This window comes from Oncorhynchus mykiss, chromosome 23 (genome assembly GCF_057628025.1).
Source record: "Oncorhynchus mykiss isolate SJ-2025 chromosome 23, ASM5762802v1, whole genome shotgun sequence".
NCBI lineage: Eukaryota > Metazoa > Chordata > Actinopteri > Salmoniformes > Salmonidae > Oncorhynchus > Oncorhynchus mykiss.
Genome location: NC_143044.1, coordinates 18,432,520 through 18,454,741, shown reverse-complemented (window position 1 = coordinate 18,454,741; position 22,222 = coordinate 18,432,520). Strand labels below are relative to the sequence as shown.

The window sequence follows — 22,222 nt, the reverse complement described above, 5'->3', positions numbered from 1 at the left end:
GTGATGCAATAACAGCCCAATTGCTGGAAAAAAGGTATTCGCGAGGAATGTCCAGAATATTGTGGGGTCTCATTCATTACGCCGGTGAAGACAGTTCTGCATGGATCCATGTTGGATCTAATACCCCTAGCGAATTGATGTTGATCATCTGTTGTTGTCTGCTTGATTTGCAGTAGGGCCTCATTAGATTTAACAGAGATGGGCTTTACTTGGCTCATCGCGCTCTAATGATTACTTGTGGCGGGCCGGGCGCCTGCAGGCTGACTTCGTTAGTCAAATCAAATCAAATCAAAATCAAATGTATTTATATAGCCCTTCGTACATCAGCTGATATCTCAAAGTGATGTACAGAAACCCAGCCTAAAACCCCAAACAGCAAGCAATGCAGGTGTAGAAGCACGGTGGCTAGGAAAAACTCCCTAGAAAGGCCAAAACCTAGGAAGAAACCTAGAGAGGAACCAGGCTATGTGGGGTGGCCAGTCCTCTTCTGGCTGTGCCGGGTGGAGATTATAACTGAACATGGCCAAGATGTTCAAATGTTCATAAATGACCAGCATGGTCGAATAATATTAAGACAGAACAGTTGAAACTGGAGCAGCAGCACGGTCAGGTGGACTGGGGACAGCAAGGAGTCATCATGTCAGGTAGTCCTGGGGTGTTTCCTCCGACACATTGGTGCAGCTGGCTTCCAGGTTAAACGAGTGGGTGTTAACCTCTCTGGGATATGTGGGACGCTAGCTTTTCGGCGAAAGCAAACGATGCTGTTAGCTGAGGATAGCACCTCCGTAAACAAAGAGAGAAAAGCATATTTCAACCCTGCAGGCACGACACAAAACTCAGAAGTAAAAATATAACTCATGCCTTACCTTTGATGAGCTTATTTTGTTGGCACTCCAATATGTCCCATAAACATCACAAATTGTCCTTTTGTTCGATTAATTCTGTCGATATATATCCAAAATGTCAATTTATTTGGCGCATTTGATCCAGAAAAACACCGGTTCAAACTTGCGCAACGTGACTACAAAATATCTCAAAAGTTGCCTGTAAACTTTGCCAAAACAATTCAAACTAATTTGGTAATACAACTTTAGGTATTTTTTTACGCAAATAATCGAGCCCGTTGGGGGGTTGGAGCGATGAGACAAGATTGTAATTGGATCACAATTGAATATCACGAAACTGGGGAGAAAAAGGGGTATAAAATTATAATGATATTACTACACAGATCATACACATAACATTAGCTAGCGAGCTAACAGTACTCTTTAACTTGCAATGAAAACAACTTTCTGACAAAATTAGCAACGTATAATATCTGAAAATGTAGCAAGACTCTTACCCGCATTTCCTCATTGTCTGATTCATTTTTAGAATCAGAGAGTGTCATCATGGGCGATTGTACTCCAGAAAGTATCCCAGCAAAACTTTTTAATTTCTTCATGATATCTTTAAAAAAAGTGATGGGAGAAAGAATTGTCCACACATAATGAACAGCTCATATTATAGACAGGAGCATGCTACATGGCAGACCAATCCGATCCCATCTCTCGGCATATCCAGCCTGTCCATTATCTCAGCCAATCATGGCTATCGAGAAGGTTCCTGTATTCTTCCGTGGCTAAACCAACTAGGCTCGTAATTTAACCTGTTAGAGCTCTAGGGGCGCTATTTCATTTTTGGATAAAAAACGTTCCCGTTTTAAGCGCGATATTTTGTCACGAAAAGATGCTCGACTATGCATATTCTTGACAGTTTTGGAAAGAAAACACTCTGAAGTTTCAGAATCTGCAAAGATTTTGTCTGTAAGTGCCCCAGAACTCATTCTACAGGCGAAACCAAGATGATGCATCACCCAGGAATTAGCAGAATTTCTGAAGCTCTGTTTTCCATTCTCTCCTTATATGGCTGTGATTGCGCAACGAATGAGCCTACACTTTCTGTCGTTCGCCCAAGGTCTTAGCAGCATTGTGACGTATTTGTAGGCATATCATTGGAAGATTGACCATAAGAGACTACATTTTCCAAGTGTCCGCCTGGTGTCCTGCGTCGAATTCGGTGCGCAATTGCCAGCTGCTTCTACTTTACCATTTGATTCAGGGGAGAAAGCATGTGTCCAAGAACGATGTATCAATGAAGAGATATGTGAAAAACACCTTGATGATTGATTCTAAACAACGTTTGCCATGTTTTCAGTCGATATTATGGAGTTAATTTGGAAAAAAGTTTGCGTTTTGAGGACTGAATTTATGGATTTTTTTTGGTAGCCAAATGTGATGTATAAAACGGAGCTATTTCTAATACACAAGGAATCTTTTTGGAAAAACTGAGCATCTGCTATCTAACTGAGAGTATCCTCATTGAAAACATCAGAAGTTCTTCAAAGGTAAATGATTTTATTTGAAGGCTTTTATGTTTTTGTTAATGTTGCGTGCTGGATGCTAACGCTAATGCTAACGCTAAATGCTAACGCGAAATGCTAACTCTAGCTAGCTACTTTTACACAAATTATTGTTTTCCTATGGTTGAGAAGCATATTTTGAAAATCTGAGATGACAGTGTTGTTTACAAAAGGCTAAGCTTGAGAGATGGCATATTTATTTCATTTCATTTGCGATTTTCATAAATAGTTAACGTTGTGTTATGCTAATGAGCTTGCTGATAGATTTACACAATCCTGGATACAGGGGTTTTTTCATAGCTAAACGTGACGCAGAAAACGGAGCGATTTGTCCTAAACAAATAATCTTTCAGGAAAAACTGAACATTTGCTATCTGAGAGTCTCCTCATTGAAAACATCTGAAGTTCTTCAAAGGTAAATGATTTTTTTGAATGCTTTTCTGTTTTTTTGTGTAAATGTTGCCAGCTGAATGCTAATGCTAAATGCTACGTTAGCCATCAATACTGTTACACAAATGCTTGTTTTGCAATGGTTGAGAAGCATATTTTGAAAATCTGAGATGACAGTGTTGTTAACAAAAGGCTAAGCTTGAGAGCTAGCATATTTATTTCATTTCATTTGCGATTTTCATGAATAGTTAACGTTGCGTTATGGTAATGAGCTTGAGTCTGTATTCACGAACCCGGATCCGGGATGGGGAGATCAGAAAGGTTAACAATGTTATTCGTATTTACAGATGGCATATACATTTGTAATGAAGGCACATGAAAGTTCACATGTTCCAGAAGGCATTTCTGCCAAATAACACGTTTGGATAAACCAAAAAAAAGAATACTTCCAATACCTCTCCTGTGAAGTAATGAAATGCGACATACGCCTAGCTTTTTGGAACGGGTCACAATTATACAATTGTATAACAATGATGTCCTTGAAAATCATGGTCCCACTTTAAATTATGTGCAGCTTATAAAGCCTTCATAAAGCCTTCATAAAGCCTCAAACATAAATCAGATTAAATTGAGGCTTCACAAAACATATTTAATCTTGTCATGCATCCTGGTAGAGCATTGCAATGCCAGGATAGTGGGTTAGATTGCCGGGACCACCCATACATACAAATGTAAGCAGGCGTAACTGTAACATGCTGACCAAACTGGATGCGCCCCCCATCACGTGCCCCATTGAGTGCATGTTGATTTTGTCCCTTCATACCAGACACGATCAGGACACACAGGTTGAAATATCAAAACAAACTCTGAACCAATTATATTAATTTGGGGACAGGTCAAAAAGCATTAAACATTTATGGAGATTTAGCTAGCTAGCTTTCTGTTTCTAGCTAATTTGTCCTGGGATATAAACATTGGGTTGTACCTGAAATGCACAGGGTCCTCTACTCCGACAATTAATCCACAGATAAAACGGTAAACCAAATTCCTTTCTCGTCATCTCTCGTCCTTCCTCAGACTTCTTTTTTACTTCTTTGGACTTTATATGGTGGTTGGCAACCAACTTTACGGCATTAATACAACCGACTGGATTGTGGGCATCAGTTCATCTATCAATCATCCACGTGGGTATATGCTCCTAAACACCAATGAAAAGATGGCATGTGGGTATATGCTCCGAAAAAACAATGAGGAGATGGCAGAGGCTGGACCTGCAGCGTGTTGAGTGTCACAAATAGAACATATTTATATTTTAGTGCCTGTCCACGCAGACGCTCGCTGAGGCGCGCGAGCAGTAATGATATTGCAAAACAATAAACTTTTGACAGGATTTATTGTTTAGATCCCCACTGACCATTTCACACATTCATTATGTTAGAAATATTGTTTCAATGTCCAATCTTTTGATGTTAAAGTTTTGGTAGAGTCTCTCTCTACACACAAAGGATTTTTTTGACTTCTCCATACTGCAGTGCAAGAGAGAGAGTTTAGGACCGGTCGTTAAGTCATAAAATCATTGAGGAACATGTAACTTGTTTCCAGAAAAAAGCCACATTCAATTTCCTTAAGTTGGGGACTTTCATCAAGGTAAGTGTTTCTTGGTGTCATGTCATCCCCAGGCTATTGCTCACACAGCACATAAAAGCCTGGGATATTATCAACCATTCATAGTTGGCCTTAGTGGGAGTGACCATAGAATATTATGGGAGTAACCTTACTAAGTGAAGTATTTGTCATCAGGCTATGTCCTTTGTTAGCAAAAACATTCTCCCTGGTCATCACTAGTTAACACAGCCACAAAGTCATCATTATGGCTAAACTATGCCTATTTCCACAATTTCTAATCTGTCATTTTATTTTAAACCTAACCCTAACATGTCTGGGAATGAGATTAGGTGTAATGTGACTAACATGACTTCACTTCCTTCAGCACAACATCAGCCATCCTTCAGCACAACATCTCACCCTTTATAAAGCACATGTTTATATCATATTCGTATCGCTCCCTCTTATAATTTGGGATCAAATATGCTCTGAAAGCAAACATGTTGACATGAGTACCCTGATATCGGGGAATTGGTGCCATTCTGAATTTTTTTTAAGATTTTTTTTACATTGGCGATTATGTCACAGGTATGCACACTTTATAAACCATGACATAGTTACATATGCTTTGTAAGACATGCATGTAGTTCTTATGAAGGCATTATGAAGGCTTTATGAAGCCTTTATAAGCTGAATGGCATTTAAAGTAAGCCCAATATTAAGTGCTTGAAAAAGTCCCTGACAGTCCTTGAATTTGAGTTGCCGATGTCTGTATGAACCCTGCCTGAAGGATGTATAGTCCTAGGCCTATGTTGTTGTATAGCTGGAGTTATGGGTCAATTTGCATATATTTATACTTCTATTCCTTCAAGTACACATGTGGAACAGCATGAAAATCCTTTTGTTTAAAACCATTTTGAAACGTTAATCCCAATGTCAGACATTTGCCCCATTATTTATAGAAAGACGACTGTGTTAATTAATTGTACACTATGTTATTGATTTGTTGATTTATGAGGGCATAGTGTGTATGCAGGTCATTATGTAGGAACAAGCCTAGGTTTGTCTTCGTCACACTAATACAGCTGTGGAAAATGTATCTTGTCTACAGACACTACAGTGAATCATCAGCTGGTTATCAGGTCTATTCAGGCCCTTGCAGTTGTACATATGAAACCGGGTGAAGAGCTGTGAAGTGCCAAGCTCCCCAAGCAGCAATCAGTGAGAGGCTCATTAATTGGAAGATCAGAGGAACCTTTGTGTGAAGCCCTTTGTGTGTTATATAGGCCAGCGGAAATGACTACCAACTGGGCACACCATGTCATTTCAACGTGGGTAATTGGGTAATATTTGGTTGATTGATTAGATTACAACCTGTATTCACCCACTCAAAAAGGCAGCCAAAAATGTGTTCAATTTCCAATGTGTTATCACTATGCTTTCAACCATCTAAAAGCACAACCAAATTCCAATGGAAAAACAATGTCTCATTTTTGGTTTAGTTGTCACTCAAAAGCACAGCAAAGTTCAAATGGGAATAAAATGTCAGATATTTTGTTTATTTATACGACAGATTAAAGTGTTATCTCTGTCCTTATTCTAATAGCAGAACCAAAAGACCTGGATTGCAGTTGAGATTACATTAAATGTACATGGTACAAGTGATCAATGCTGTTCAACACTGATTATTCAGATTATTCAGCAATTTTAAAGATCTCCACAGACCTGCAACAACATATGTATTATATCTTAAACATGCACACTTTATATGATTACATAAGAAGACATTTATAGTTACGGTAACTTCAGTCTAACTCATTTTAAGGTTGAATGTTACATTAGTTTGTAAAATAGCCTTACATTTAGGCTATTTACTCTATTACAAAAGCAATATTGAATTATTTTTGATTGACAATGCAACCAAATATTAACATTAAAAAGAGATGTATCGACTGCTTGGATAGTTTCATCATCATTATAAATAAGAAAATTAAACAGGTATGGAGAGCCTTTCCACACAATGAACACAGCAAAAAAAGAAACGTCTCTTTTTCAGGACCCTGTCTTTCAAAGATAATTTGTAAAAATCCAAATAACTTCACAGATCTTCATTGTAAAGGGTTTAAACACTTTTTCCCCATGCTTGTTCAATGAACCTTAACCAATTAATGAACATGCACCTGTGGATCGGTCGTTAAGACACTAACAGCTTACAGACGGTAGGCAATTAAGGTCACAGTTATGAAAACTTAAGACACTAAAGAGGCCTTTCTACTGACTCTGAAAAATATCAAAAGAATGATACCCAGGGTCCCTGCTCATCTGCGTGAACGTGCCTTTGGCATGCTGCAAGGAGGCATGAGGACTGCAGATGTGGCCAGGGCAATAAATTGCAATGTCCGTACTATGAGACATCTAAGACAGCGCTACAGGGAGACAGGGCGGAGAGCTGAACGTCCTCGCAGTGGCAGACCACGTGTAACAACACCTGCACAGGATCGGTACATCCGAACATCACAGGTACAGGACGGCAACAACAACTGCCTGAGTTACACCAGGAACGCACAATCCCTCCATCAGTGCTCAGACTGTCTGCAATAGGCTGGGAGAGGCTGGACTGAGAGCTTTAGGCCTGTTGTAAGACAGGTCCTCACCAGACATCACCGGCAACAATGGGCACAAGCCCACCGTCGCTGGACCATACTGGACTGGCAAAAGGTGCTCTTGACTGACGAGTTGCGGTTTTGTCTCAACAGGGGTGATGGTCGGATTTGCGTTTATCGTCGAAGGAATGAGCGTTACACTGAGGCCTGTACTCTGGAGCAGGATCGATTTGGAGGTGGAGGGTACGTCATGATCTGGGGCGGTGTGTCACAGCATCATCAGACTGAGCTTGTTGTCATTGCAGGCAATCTCAACGCTGTGCATTACAGGAAAGACATCCTCCTCCCTCATGTGGTACCCTTCCTGCAAGCTCATCCTGACATGACCCTCCAGCATGACAATACCACCAGCCATACTGCTCGTTCTGTGCGTGATTTCCTGCAAAACTGGAATGTCAGTGTTCTGCCATGGCCAGCGAAGAGCCCGGATCTCAATCCCATTGAGCACGTCTGGTACCTGTTGGATCGGAGGTTGAGGGCTAGGGCCATTCCCCCCAGAAATTGCCGGGAACTTGCAGGTGCCTTGGTGGAAGAGTGGGGTAACATCTCACAGCAAGAACTGGCAAATTTGGTGCAATCTATGAGGAGGAGATGTACTGCAGTACATAATGCAGCTGTTGGCCACACCAGATACTGACTGTTAATTTTTGATTTTGACTCCCCTTTGTTCAGGGACACATTATTCAATTTCTGTGGAACTTGTTCAGTTTATGCCTCAGTTGTTGAATCTTTTTATGTTCATACAAATATTTACACAAATAAATGCAGTTGACAGTGAGAGGACGTAATTTTTTTTTGCTGAGTTTACATTGACATACCCTGACCAGGTGAAAGCTGTGATCCCTTATTGATGTCACTTGTTAAATCCACTTCCATCAGTATAGATGAAGGAGAGGAGACAGGTTAAAGGAGGATTTTTAAGCCTTGAGACATTTGAAACATGGATTGTGTATGTGTGCCATTCAGATGATGAATGGGCAAGACAAAAGATTTAAGTGCAGTTGAATGGGGTATGTGTTAAGAACTGCAATGCTGCTTTGTTTTTCTGCTCAACAGTTTCCTGTGTGGGGGGGTCGGGGGACTGTGATGACAAATGTCCATTCATAGTGACCATGTGCTAGGCTCCAGGTTTAAACATCTACAAATGGTCTGCATTCCATAATAATTAAAATAGGCTACATGTCCCAAATGATTGCACAACTTGTAATATGTTAGCCTAATATGATCTACTATTGCTGGCACGTGACATAGCAAAGAATGGAATGATGCAACATTTAAGGAAACGAAAACTGAAGTGACAGTTATAAATGTATGTGGGTATAGCTGACGGTGGCTACCGATAGTGGCTAATATTTAACACCATACAAATGATAAAATAATTCCCTGAAAAGTCTGGCCATATAATTAAACCGTTCAACTTGGTAGGTTGTTGCTATAGTCGTTTGCGCATGGCCTATAGCGTGGGTCTACACATTTCATGGCTTCCCTAGCCGCGTCCTCAGAGCATGCACAGACCAGCTGGCTGAAGAGTTTATGGACATTTTCAATCTTTCCCTATCCCAGTCTGTTGTCCCCACATGCTTCAAGATGTCCACCATTGTTCCTTTATCCAGGAAAGCAAAGGTAACTGAACTAAATGACTATCGCCCCGTAGCACTCACTTCTGTCGTCATGAAGTGCTTTGAGAGACTAGTCAAGGGTCACATCACCTCTTCCTTACCTGAAACCCTAGACCAACTTCAATTTGCTTTACCGCCCCAACAGATACACAGATGATGCAATCTCCAACTCACTGCACACTGCTCTATCCCATCTGGACAAGAGGAATACATATGTAATAATGCTGTTCATTGACTATAGCTCAGCATTCAACACCATAGTACCCTCCATGCTCATCATTAAGCTCGAGGCCCTGGGTCTGAACCCCGCCCTGTGCAACTGGGTCCTGGACTTCCTGACGGGCCGCCCCCAGGTGGTGAAGGTAAGAAACAACCTCCACTTCGCTGATCCTCAACTCTGGGGCCCCACAAGGATGCGTGCTCAGCCCCCTCCTGTACTCCCTTATCACCCATGACCGCGTGGCCACGCAGGCGTCCAACTCAATCATCAAGTTTGCAGACGACACAACAGTTGTAGCCTGATTACAAAAATTACGAGACAGCCTACAAGGAGAAGGTGAGGGCCCTGGGAGTATGGTGCCAGGAATATAACCTCTCACCCAACGTCAACAAAACAAAGGAGCTGATCGTGGACTTCAGGAAAGAGCAGAGGGAGCACCCCCCTATCCACATCAACGGGACCGCAGTGGAGAAGGTGGAAAGCTTCAAGTTCCTCTGCGTACATATCACTGACAAACTGAAATGGTCCAGCCACACAGACAATGTGGTGTAGAAGGCGCAACAGCGCTTCTTCAACCTCAGGAGGCTGAAAAAATTTGGCTTGGCACCTAAAACCCTCACAAACTTTTACAGATACACAATTGAGAGCATCTTGTCGGGCTGTATCACCGCCTGGTACGGCAACTGCACCACCTGCAACTGCAAGGCTCTCCAGAGGGTGGTACGGTCTGCCCAACGCATCGTCGGTGGCAAACTACCTGCCCTCCAGGACACTTACACCACCCGATGTCACAGGAAGGCCAAAAAGATCATCAAGGACAACAATCACCCAAGCCACTGCCTGTTCACTCCACTATCATCCAGAAGGCAAAGTCAGTACAGGTGCATCAAAGCTGGGACCAAGAAACTGAAGACTGAGACTGTTAAATAGCCATCACTTGCACATTATAGGCTGGCACCCTATATACATAGACTTGAAATCACTGGCCACTAATAATTGGGACATTAGTCCCTTAAATAATGTTTACATATTTTGCATTTCTCACCTCATATGTATATTCTGTCCTATTCTACTGTATCTTAGTCTATGCCGCTCTTACATTGCTGGTCGAAATATTTATATGTTCTTAATTCCAGTGGAAATTCTTACTTTACTTTAGATTGTGTGTATTGTTAGATATTTCTTGTTAGATATTACTGCACCTTTGGAGCTAGAAACACCAGCATTTCGCTACACCCGCAATAACATCTGCTAAACACGTGTATGTGACAAATAAAATTTGATTTGATTTGAAGTTGAATGTTCATATGCTTCAGTTTGCTGCCATATGACTGTTTTCGCTAGCTCTTATCAATATCTCTTATCAATTTGTAAGTTGCAGTGCTTGGAGAATCATGTTATTTCTATCTGGAAAAAAATAAAGTAGATGTTGTTCCACCAGGAACCGACAGGTTCCTCGACCTTATTCATCGCTTCCTCGCGCAACAACTAGGTGGGATTATGAGGGAATTAAGTCAAGAACAACTGAATGTAATGAGCAACTTCTCCTTCTGAAAATGGTTGATATGAGTCAGAAACATTTATTAAAGTGTCAAAATTGACCACAAAGTCTAAATGGGATTCGATATACAATGATGGCAAAAAACATTTGAGAGTGTGCTGACCCTGGTGCAAGATGGGGTACGCAGCTGGAGGTTGAATGTTTGAAGGGGTATGAGACTATAAAACATTTGGGAATCACTGGTGTAGATCAATTAGGGTTTCCAATCTCTCCAAAAGAATGTGGTGTTTTATGGTGTCAAAATCGGGCACTATGGTCTAGGAGTATGAGGACAGATGCAGAGCCTTTGTCTGATGCAATTAAAAGGTCATTTACCACCAAAACAAGTGCAGTCTCAGTGATATCATGTGGTTTAGAACCAGACTGAAGCATTTCGTATACATGATTTGCCTACAACAGCTTTTTCCCCAATATATGAGAGGAATAGAAGATTCGATATAGGCCGATCATTTTATAGATTTTCTGGGTCAAGGTTTGGCTTTTTCAAGAGAGGCTTTGCTTCTGCCACTTTTAGTGAGTTTGGTACACATCCAGGGGATAAGGAGCCGTTTATTATGTTCAACATAGGAAGGCCAAGCACAGGATGTAGCTTTTTCAGTACTTCAGTTGGAATAGGGTCCAGTATGCAGCTTAAATGTTTGGAGGCCAGACTATTTTCATGAATGTGTCAAGAGAAATATGATAAAAAACTTGAGTGTCTACATTGATCCTAGGTCCTGGCAGTGTTGTGCAGACTCAGGACAACTGAGCTTTGGAGAAATACGCAGATTCAAAGAGTCTGTAATTTGCTTTCTATTGACCATTCTCTTTTTTTTCAGGAAGTTAACCTGTCTAGAACCCCGTTCCGCTAGCGAAACCCCTCGCCAACAGCCAATGAAATTGCAGTGCGCCAAATATAAATCAACAGAAATCTCATTAATCAAATTTCTCAAACATACAACTATTAGGCACCATTTTAAAGATACAATTCTCCTTAATCCAGCCACAGTGTCTGATTTAAAAAATGCTTTATAGCAAAAGCTCCACAATCGATTATGTTAGGTCACCACCAACCCACAGAAAAACCAACCTTTTTTCCAGCCAAAGAGAGGAGTCACAAAAAGCACAAATAGAGATAAAACTAATCACTAACCTTTGATGATCTTCATCAGATGACACTCATAGGACTTCATGTTACACAATACATGTATGTTTTGTTCGCTAAAGTGCATATTTTTATAAAAAAATCGCATTTTACATTGGCGCGTTACGTTCAGTAGTTCTAAAACATGCTTTGATTGTGCAGAGAGCCACATGAGTTCACAGAAATACTCATTATAAATGTTGATTAAAATTCAATTGTTATGCATGGGACTTTAGATACACTTCTCATTAATGCAACGGCTGTGTCAGATTTAAAAAAAACTTTACGGAAAAAGCATAATCTGAGTACGGCGCTCAGAGCCCAAACCAGCCAAAATAAATATCCGCCATGTTGCGCAGTCAACATTAGTTAAAAATAGCATAAATAGCATCGTACGAAAAGTTCAAAACGTTATATTACAGGTCGAAGAAACTGGTCAAACTAAGTATAGAATCAATCTTTAGGTTGTTTTTATCATAAATGTTCAATAATGTTCCAACCGGAGAATTGTCTGTAGAAAAGCAATGGAATGCAGGTCGCTCTCATGTGAAATGCGTGTGACCAGCGCGTAGCTCTCTGCCAGACCACTGACTCAAAGAATTCTCATCGGGTCCCACTTCACAGTAGAAGCCTGAAAAAACGTTCTAAAGACGGTTGACATCTAGTGGAAGCCTTAGGAAGTGCAACATAACCCATATCCCACTGTGAATTCGATAGGGGCTGAGTTCAAAAACGACAAACTTTCGATTTCCCACTTCCTGTTTGGATTTTTTCTCAGGTTTTTGCCTACCATTTTGCCTGTTTTTGCCTTCTGTTATACTCACAGACATCATTCAAACAGTTATAGAAACTTCAGATTGTTTTCTATCCAATACTAATAATAATATGCATATATTAGCATCTGGGAGGCAGTTTTCTCTGGGCATGCTATTGATCCCAAAAAAGTTTTTAATGAATTCATCACTGTTGAATTAATCTTCTGTTTTTTCACAATGTTTGTAACTTATTTTGTACATAAGTATGCAACTACTGTCTCTTATGACCGAAAAGAGCTTCTGGACATCAAGACAGCAATTACTCACCTTGAATTGGACGAAGAATTTGTCTTTAATGAGTCGGAGGAGAGGGATTTATTCCAGATACCGAACAAGGCCCTCATCCTCGTAATTCGCAGGAGAAAGATACCGAAATATCTCAGAAGGAGATCGGGGTGGCTGGTAAGGAGCCAGCGACGAGTGACTAATCTGCCTTTGCCATCAGTTATATTGGCCAACGTACAATCGCTGGATAATAAAGTGGACGAACTACAATATATCCTACAAACGGGATATTAAAAACTGTAATATCTTATGTTTCATAAGTCGTGGCTGAATGACGACATGAATAACATTTAGCTGGCGGGTTATACACTGTATCAGCAGGATTGAACAGAAGCCTCTGGTAAGACAACAGCTGGTGCATGATATCTAAGAAAGTCTTGAGGTTTTGCTCGCCTGAGGTAGAGTATCTCATGATAATCAATCAAATGTATTTATAAAGCCCTTTTTACATCAGCCGATGTCACAAAGTGCTATACAGAAACCCAGCCTAAAACCCAAACAAGAATTGCAGAAGCACGGTGGCAAGGAAAATCTCCCTAGAAAGGCAGGAACCTAGGAAAAAACCTAGAGAGGAACCATAAGCTGTAGATCTACCAAGAGAGTGTATCTATATTCTTCGTAGCTGTCTATTTACCACCACAAACTGATGTTGGCACTAAGGCCACACTCAATAAGCTGTATACGGCCATAAGCAAACAGGAAAACATTCATCTAGAGGTGTCTCTCCTAATGGCCGGGGACTTTAATGCAGGGAAACTTAAATCCGTTTTACCTAATTTCAACCAGCATGTTAAATGTGCAACCAGAGGGGAAAAAACTGTAAACCACCTTTACTTCACACACAAAGACACGAACAAAGCTCTCCCTTGCCCTCCATTTAGCAAATCTGACCATCATTCTATCTTGATTCCTGCTTACAAGCATAAACTAAAGCAGGAAGCACTAGTGACTCGGTCAGATGAAGCAGATGCTAAGCTATAGGGCTGTTTTGCTAGCACAGACTGGAATATGTTCCCAGGATTCTTCCGATGGCATTGAGGAGTACACCACATCAGTCACTGGCTTCATCAACAAGTGCATCAATGACATTGTCCCCACAGTGACTGTATGTACATGCCCCAACCATAAGCCATAGATTACAGTCAATGTCCGCACTGAGCTAAAGGGTAGAGCTTTCGCTTTCAAGGAGCGTGACTCTAACTTGGAAGCTTATAAGAAATCCCGCTATGCCCTCAGACGAACCATCAAAAAGGCAAAGCATCAATACAGGACTAAGATCGAATCGTACGACACAGACTCCGACATTCGTCGGACGTGGCAGACTACAAATGGAAGCACAGCTGCGAGCTGCCCAGTGACATAGCCTACAAGACAAGCTAAATTATTTATATGTTTGCTTCGCAGCAAGTAATACTGAAACATGCATGAGAGGATCAGCTTTTCTGGACGACTGTGTGAGTAAGACCTTTAAACAGGTCAGCATTCACAAGGCCGCAGGGCCAGATGGATTACCAGGACATGTACTCCCAGCATTTGCTGACCAACTGGCAAGTGTCTTCACGGACATTTTCAACCTCTACCTGTCTGAGTATGTAATATCAATATGTTTCAAGCAGACCACCATAGTCCCTGTGCCCAATAACACTAAGGTAACCTGCCTAAATTACTACCGACCGTTAACACTCACGTGAGGAATAACAATATCCCTATACTCTCTACACCTGCCAGTTTTAGCCTTAGCCAGCACCCTCTTCAGATTAGCCTTTATTTCGGTAGCACTGCCCTTCGGGATGATTATTTTTAAGTCTAGTACTGCCGGTAATGGAGTCACCAATGACTAGGGGTTTTCAATTTGTCAGAGCTAATGGTGGGAGGCTTGGGCGGCTCAGACCCTGTAATGGGTGGAGGAGAGACCATAGAAGGCTCGGCCCCTGACTCCGACTCATTGCTTAATGGGGAGGACTGATTGAAAGTTTCTGTCGGCTGAATGAGCGACACCGGTTGAGCATGCCGACAGCATTTCCTCCAGAAGCCTTGAGAAAATTGTCTTTCTGTGGAGACTCCTATCTGTACTTACTGGCGGCACAGACGCTGTTTCATCCTTTCCTACACTTAAATTACCATTGCCTAACGATTGCATCTGAAGCTGGGCTTGTAGCATGGCTATCCTCACCATAAGGTGATAATTGTTCTGTATATTATGAGTACAGCGACTGCAATTAGATGGCATAGTGTTAATATTACTACTTAGCTTTGGCTGGTGGAGGTCCTGGAGAACCATGTCCAGATTAAGCTTCCCGGGTAAAAAAGTTGAATGAAAAAAGTAGAGCGAGGAAAAAACATAACGTTGATAAATGTGTAAAATTAAGATTTTGATGAAACGGTTATAGAAAGTAAAAACCATAAAGTTGGCATGTAGCCAAGTAGCAACAAAGTAGCAACAAACAGCACAGCAGCATGGAGAAGTGAAATAAAAAAGTGAATGCAGCGATCAGGTTGGTTCCACCATGCTAATCATAGCCACCATTGATAATGCAATCAGTACTAATCAGTAATCAGTACTGTGTGTGTTTGTGTGTGACCGACCAGTATCTTTGATGAGGGCACAGAAGATGATCTACGCTGCCATGCCCATAAATGGGGTGCTGGCAAAGAGCTCAACGTTGTCGATGGGGAGACCAGAATAAGGTAGGTTTAGTCTGACCTGTTCAAACATCAACATAGTATATGCTCGTTAGTCAGATATCACCTATCCTAATTGCCATTGGTATTACAATATTGACTGTATATGTGTTCACAGATGCGTCAATGGAGCCAGCACTTGCAAACTTGCAAGATGATGTGATGGAGTCCTGACCGACAGACAGGCTTGATGCTGATGTCTCTGAATGGAGACAGGCCTTGCACTCAACACATACACAATGTGGGACTGAAGGTGATTACTGATAATACAGTACATCAGAAATGTCCAGTATTTGCAACACCTTTTCCATTCCTTGTGTCACTGATGAACTCTGCCTCAACCTTGCCTATTTTTACAGATGGATAGGGCTGTAGATGCTTTTGCCAGACGCCATCCTCGGTTGTTTGATAGGGAGACTCATAATTGGATAGGTTTTATCTGACCTGTTCAAACTTCAACATAGTACCTGTTTGTGTGTCAGATATGACCTATACTAACTGCCATTGGTAATAGAACAGTGACTATATGTGTATGTGTTCACAGAAACATGTATGGAACCAGCACATAGAGACTTGATGATGTGATGACTGACATACGGCTTGATTCTGATGTCTGTAAATGGAAAGAGACCTGGCACTCGGCATTAAAGTTTTACTAGACACAACTTTTACTTGTATTGTCTTTTTTCAATTATTGAATTGAATGGTACCAGTCAATATGGGGAGGGAGAACCCTGTGCATTCTACACCAGAATCAGGGAACTCCTGTTGTATACAAATGAAATCAAATGGTATTTGTCACATGCTTTGTAAACAACAGGTGTAGACTAACAGGGAAATGCTTACTTACAGGCCCTTCCCAACAATTTAGAGAGAAGAAAATAGAAATAACAGAAAAATAGACAAATTGTAGTAGAATAAATACACAATGAGTAACGATAACTTGGCTATACCAGTCCTGAGTCGATCCCGAGATATGAGGTAATTGTGGTAGATATGTACATACAGGTAGGGATAAAGTGAATAGACTACATAATAGTAACAATAGTAACAGTAACAATAGCAAATGTGATGAGCCAAAAGAGTGCAAAAACTGTCAATGCAGATAGTCTGGGTAGCTATTGGTTACCTATTTAACCAACTATTTATTTTTCTTTAACCTTTTTTTTAACCAGGAAAAGCCCATTGAGACCCAGAGTATCTTTTTCAAGGGAGACCTGGCCAAGAAGGCAGCAACAATCAATACATTACAAAATTACAACAATACAACAATACAATACAACAACATAATCCAAAAAAAGCAATTACACTCCACTGTATCAGAGTCTCCCATCAATATTTTTAATGAATTCAGTGGCACTATCATATCCAGATGAAGCATGTATTGTAGACTATTCCATGCGTCTGGTGCACAAGAAGAGAAGGCAGTCTTGCCTAATGCTGTGAATGTCCTGGGGACTTTAAGTAGCAACCACCTAGCAGTCCGGGTATGCTAACTGCTGGTGGGGAAGGAGACCAGACTAAAGAGGTAAAGAGGGAGTTTACCCAAAAGGGCTTTGTAGATAAACACATACAAATGTATCTTTCTGTGCATATAAAGTGAGGTTCAACCTACCATTTAGTACAATGTGCAATGGTGGGGGAGTGACTTGGCATTTGTAATAAAGCGCAAGGATGCATGATAAACAGAGTCCAGTCTCTAAGACGGAGGAGGTTGCATGCATATACAACAAGTCACCATAATCAATTACAGAGAAAAAAGTGGCCTGAACAAGCTTCTTTCTAGCCATAAGCAAGAAGCTAGCCTTATTACGAAAATAAAACCCAATTTCAATTTAAGCTTTGTCATAAGATTATCCACATGAACTTTAAAGGACAACTTGACACTTTTTCAATGGATAAGCCACCAGATGTGACAATGCTAACGTTCTCTGGCAGAGTTCTAGCTCTGATAAAGGTCATGATTTTAGTTTCTTTGTACATTCAATACCATTTTGAGACTATAAAGGGAGGCCTGCAGTGACTGAAAAACAGCTCTTCAACAGCATGAACCAGAGAAGGAGCACATGAAAATATAACTTATAGCTTTGGTATAGAATCTGTTCAGGGTCCTGTTGCTTCTAGATTTTGTGCATCGGTACTGCTTTTTGTACGGTAGCAGAGAGAACAGTCTATAACTTGTGTGGCTGGAGTCTTTGAACATTTGTAGGGCCTTCCTCTGGACATTGCCTGGTATAGAGGTCCTGGATGGCAGGGAGCTTGGCTCTTCTCTTGAGGGGGAAGAAGTGTTGTCGTGCCCGCTTCTAGACTGTGTTGGTGTGTGTAGACTATGATCATTTCTTAGTGATGTGGACACTCTTGACTTGCTCCACTACAGCCCCGCTGATGTGGGTGGGGGCGTGATCGGCCCGTCTCCTGTAGTCCACGATCAGCTCCTTTGTCTTTCTGACGTTGAGGGAGAGGTTGTTTTCCTGGCACCACACTGCCAGGTCTCCAACCTTCTCCCGGTAGGCTGTCTCATCGTCGGTGGTGATCAGACATACCACCGTCGTGTTGTGGGCAAACTTAATGATGGAGTTGGCGTCGTGCCGGCCATGCAGTTGTGGGTGAACAGGGAGTACAGGAAGGGACTAAGCATGCACCCCTGAGGGGCCCCGTGTTGAGGGTCAGCGTGGCAGATGTGTTAATGCCTACCCTCACCACCAGGGGTAGCCCGTCAGGAAGTCCAGAATCCAGTTGCATAGGGAGATGTTTAATCTCAGGGTCCTTAACTTAGTGATGAGCTTGGAGGGCACTATGGTGTTGAATACTGAGCTGTAGTCAATGAACGTAAGTGTTCCTTTTGCCCAGGTAGGAAATGGCAGTGTGGAGTGCAATAGAGATTGTGTCATCTGTTGATCTGTTGTACAGATTGGGTCAAGGGAGGTTGAAAATGTCAGTGAAGACACTTGCCAGCATGCTCTGAGTACGCGTCCTGGTAATTTGTCTGGGCCTGCGGCCTTGTGAATGTTAAAAAATATATATATTTTTTATTTTTATTTTTTATTTCACCTTTATTTAACCAGGTAGGCCAGTTGAGAACAAGTTCTTACCCACATCAGCTATGGAGAGCGTGATCACACAGTCGTCCGGACAGCTGGTGCTCTCATGCATGGTTCAGTGTTGCTAGTCTCGAAGTGAGAATAGAAGGGATTTAACGGGACACCACACAGGAAGGTATGACCACTCTGAAGGTATGACCACAAGGTAGCACCATTAGCAATAGACAAAATACAGATAGGCACAGTATCTGTATCGGCTCGGAATGAGAATGAAAGGTGAAAGGTGCACATTGTTATATTAGCAGAAACTGTTTCTATGTTATTATGTAAATGTTTGTTTATTCTATATGGACTTGTTACTACATTTTAAAGTTATAAAAATGCTTGATTTAGAATACATAAATTCAGTAATTCAGTAATCATATGACTCTGTAGGCTACTGACCTATTCAAAGCTTCCTCCTGCATCTCACTGTACAACTGCCTGTAGTTATTGAACTCAACCTGCAGGAGGTTTGTATGTTGTGATTGAGTGGGGGGAAACAGCAGTGGGCAAGATTCTGACAGATGAGTGTGTGTCGGTGGTGGCAAGAACACACCCAAGAAACACCCACATCAAACCACACCCCCGAGCCAACTCACATTTGGCTTCTGTCATGGCTGCCAGCATTTCGAGGAGCAAGCGAAAAAAAAAAGTCAAATCAGCAGGTGCAGTTCCTTTTTAATGGTGAAAGTGCCATGTCCGTTTGCAATATTACTACAACAAAGAAGTTACTGCAAACCACAAACATTTTTTTATACGTCAGACAGCATTGCAAGTGCGATGGAACAGCAGAATATGTACAGCTTTTTTCTTACATTGCTCCCCATCTCCGCTCTGCCTCTGCTTTGTCAACAAAACAATAACAATGCCATGAGGCAGACAGTGGCACTGCTTCCCCTACTGCGGATTCCATCTTTAATGAGCTTGTAGATGGTCAGCTCTTAACAACTCCACAGAGGGAGAAAAGCTGACAGATTGGCTTAAAGGGATAGTTCACTCAAATTACAAAATGACACATTGGTTTCCTTACCCTGTAAGCAGTCTATGGACAACGTATGACTGGAACTGTTTTTAAATGCTAACATTTTAGCATTAGTGGCACAAATCCTATTCGATTCATGGTACCAACATAAGCATCCAGAAGTATCTAAAATTGATTTGTGAATAACAGTCACTTGTATATGTGGTTTGAACATGATTCATGACAAATGCTAATATTGGTACCATGACTTGATTTTCTTTCTCTCCATCTCTTGCTTTTTATTTCTTTCACTTTCACTCATGCTCCTCTTTCTGGTACCACCTCTTCTCCACCCCTCACTCTCTCTCTCTCTCTTGCTCTCTCCTTTCTTTCATTATTTGTACCCCCCCCTCTCTCTCTTACCCCAGTGTGAAGTCCAGAGAAAGAGAAAGAGAGAGATTGTATTTAGGTGTTGCGTAGCACAATTATTTTTCCCCCCTATATGAAATGTTGATTCGCTCATGAGTAACAGCTTTTTTTGGTAGGAACACTAGACTACCTTTTTTGTTGCAGTTTCATCAAAACTGTTATTCGAGGGTCTTACTTCTGTTCTATGATGTATTTTTTTAACATATCAGTCCTCCAACTGAAATGGAATAACTAACAGTCATATTTGAATAAATAGTGTATTGCATCATGCCTATGACAATTATATTACACTGAACAAAAATATAAATGCAACATGTAAAGTGTTGCTCCCATGGATCATGAGCTGAAATTAAAGGTCCCAGAAATTTTCCAAAAAGATTATTACACTCAAATTTTGTGCACAACTATGTTTACATCCATGTTAGTGAGCATTTCTCCTTTGCCAAGATAATCCATCCACCTGACAGGTGTGGCATATCAATAAGCTGATTAAACAGCATGATCCTTACACAGGTGCACCTTGTGCTGGGGACAATAAAAGGACACTCTAAAATGTGCAGTTTTGTCACACATCACAATGCCACAGATGTCTCAAGTTTTGCGGAAGCATGCAATTGGCATGCAGACTGCAGGAATGTCCACCAGAGCTGATGCGAGAGAATTGAATCTTAATTTCTCTACCAAAAAGCTGCCTGCAAAGTTGTTTTAGAGAATTTGGCAGGACACCCAACCGGTCTCACAACCGCAGACCTTTGTGTGTGGCGTCCTGTGGTCGAGCGTTTTGCTGATGTCAACGTTGTGAACAGAGTGTCCCATGGTGGCAGTGGGGTTATGATAAGGGCAGGCATAAGCTACGGACAACAAACACAAATGCATTTTATTGATGCCAATTTTAATGCACAGAAATACCGTGACAAGATCCTGAGGCCCATTGTGAGGCCTATTTTGTTAAGGTATCTGTGACCAACAGATGCATATCGGTATGCCCAGTCATGTGACTGATTTCCTGATTGACCGATGAACTGTAACTCAGTAAAATCTTTGAAATTGTTGCATGTTGAGTTTATGTTTTTGTTCAGTATACTTATTCACCATACAAATTCCAGTGCAGTGCTGAATGCTGGAAAATATTTGAGACCTCAATATTGAAAGTCACATTATTCATGGGCCAGCGGTCACAGCACTTGCAACTCAGCTCACAGCTTCATGCCATTAGTTCAGTTTGGCAGCCCTAGCTCACCTCAACTACCCATTCTCCATCCAAGCTCTCTGCTTTGTCTCTGTTCACCCAGAGAATGTCTTCCTGTAATATTATTTGTGTTTCGTTTCCGTATATATACCATGGTTTTGATATTGATAATGATGACAATATTGTTACTACAAAAGCAAACTACTTTTATAAACTTTCATTTATGTAGGGATTTTCAGTCTCCAGTCTACAATAGGTACTCAAATCATGCAAGTACATTTCTGAATAAGTTTGAAGATGCAATCATACTTGCAATGTGATGAAATTAATGTACAACTCTGTTAAAAATGAACCATTATAATTGTAATCAAAATCATTTCTATTTTCATTCAGTTAACATGGTGCAATTAATTACAGCCTCCCTAGTTAAAGTAGATGGTAGTGTGCAACTCTGTATACATCCCTGGAAATTCTCCTGAAGCTAATGACAGGGTCTCCATTCAGGATGGTTAAACAGTTGCAGGAATGCTATAGGAAGTTTTCAAGATTTCACAAAATGGAACCACCATAGGAAAATGCAAGTCATTCTTCCATGTGACATGTCTTGTCATTATTTGTCTCACAGAGTGTTTCAGTCTCCTTGTCTTGGTTATCTACTGATTGGAAAGTGACATTCCAGTGGACAATACTAGTGTCTGGGAAAGTTGTGCTTTTTCACTCTGCTCCACGCTCCACTGGGGTTACTGATGGATAGCATTCCAACAGGATGTCCGATAGATCCCTGGCTAACCGAGGGAGTGAGGAATGTGTCAGGTTGTGTGTGTGTGTGTTCATTTTGAATTAATTTATTTTTTGCATTATTTGAGGTCAAATAACACTGCATATTTTTTGTTATTTTAACAAGCTGTAATTTTCTGCAAATAAATGCTCTATATGACAATATTTTTATTTGGAATTTGGGTGAAATGTTGTCAGTAGTTTAAAGAATAAAACAAAAATTTTCATTTTCCCCAAACACATACCTATAAATAGTCAAACCAGAGAAACAGATCATTTTGCAGTGGTCTCTACATTTTTTACAGAGCTGTATATAAATGTATACGTACACTACATGACCAAAAGTATGTGAACACCTGCTCGTCGAACATCTCATTTCAAAATCATGGGCATTTTGATTGAAATCTATTTGATTTATT

General features: G+C 41.0%; 1 protein-coding gene and 1 long non-coding RNA gene across 3 annotated transcripts in view; both read left to right on the top strand.

Annotated features, from left to right (window-relative positions):
- The window catches only part of LOC110502525 (regulator of G protein signaling 7), a 118,168-nt gene that overhangs the window by 30,142 nt on the left and 65,804 nt on the right, over window positions 1-22,222 (top strand). The gene's annotated exons all lie outside the window — the stretch shown is intronic.
- Window positions 7,850-16,029, top strand: LOC149972530 (uncharacterized). Its single transcript, XR_016490991.1, has 2 exons — window positions 7,850-15,370; window positions 15,483-16,029. It is a non-coding gene; the product is annotated as an uncharacterized LOC149972530 (long non-coding RNA).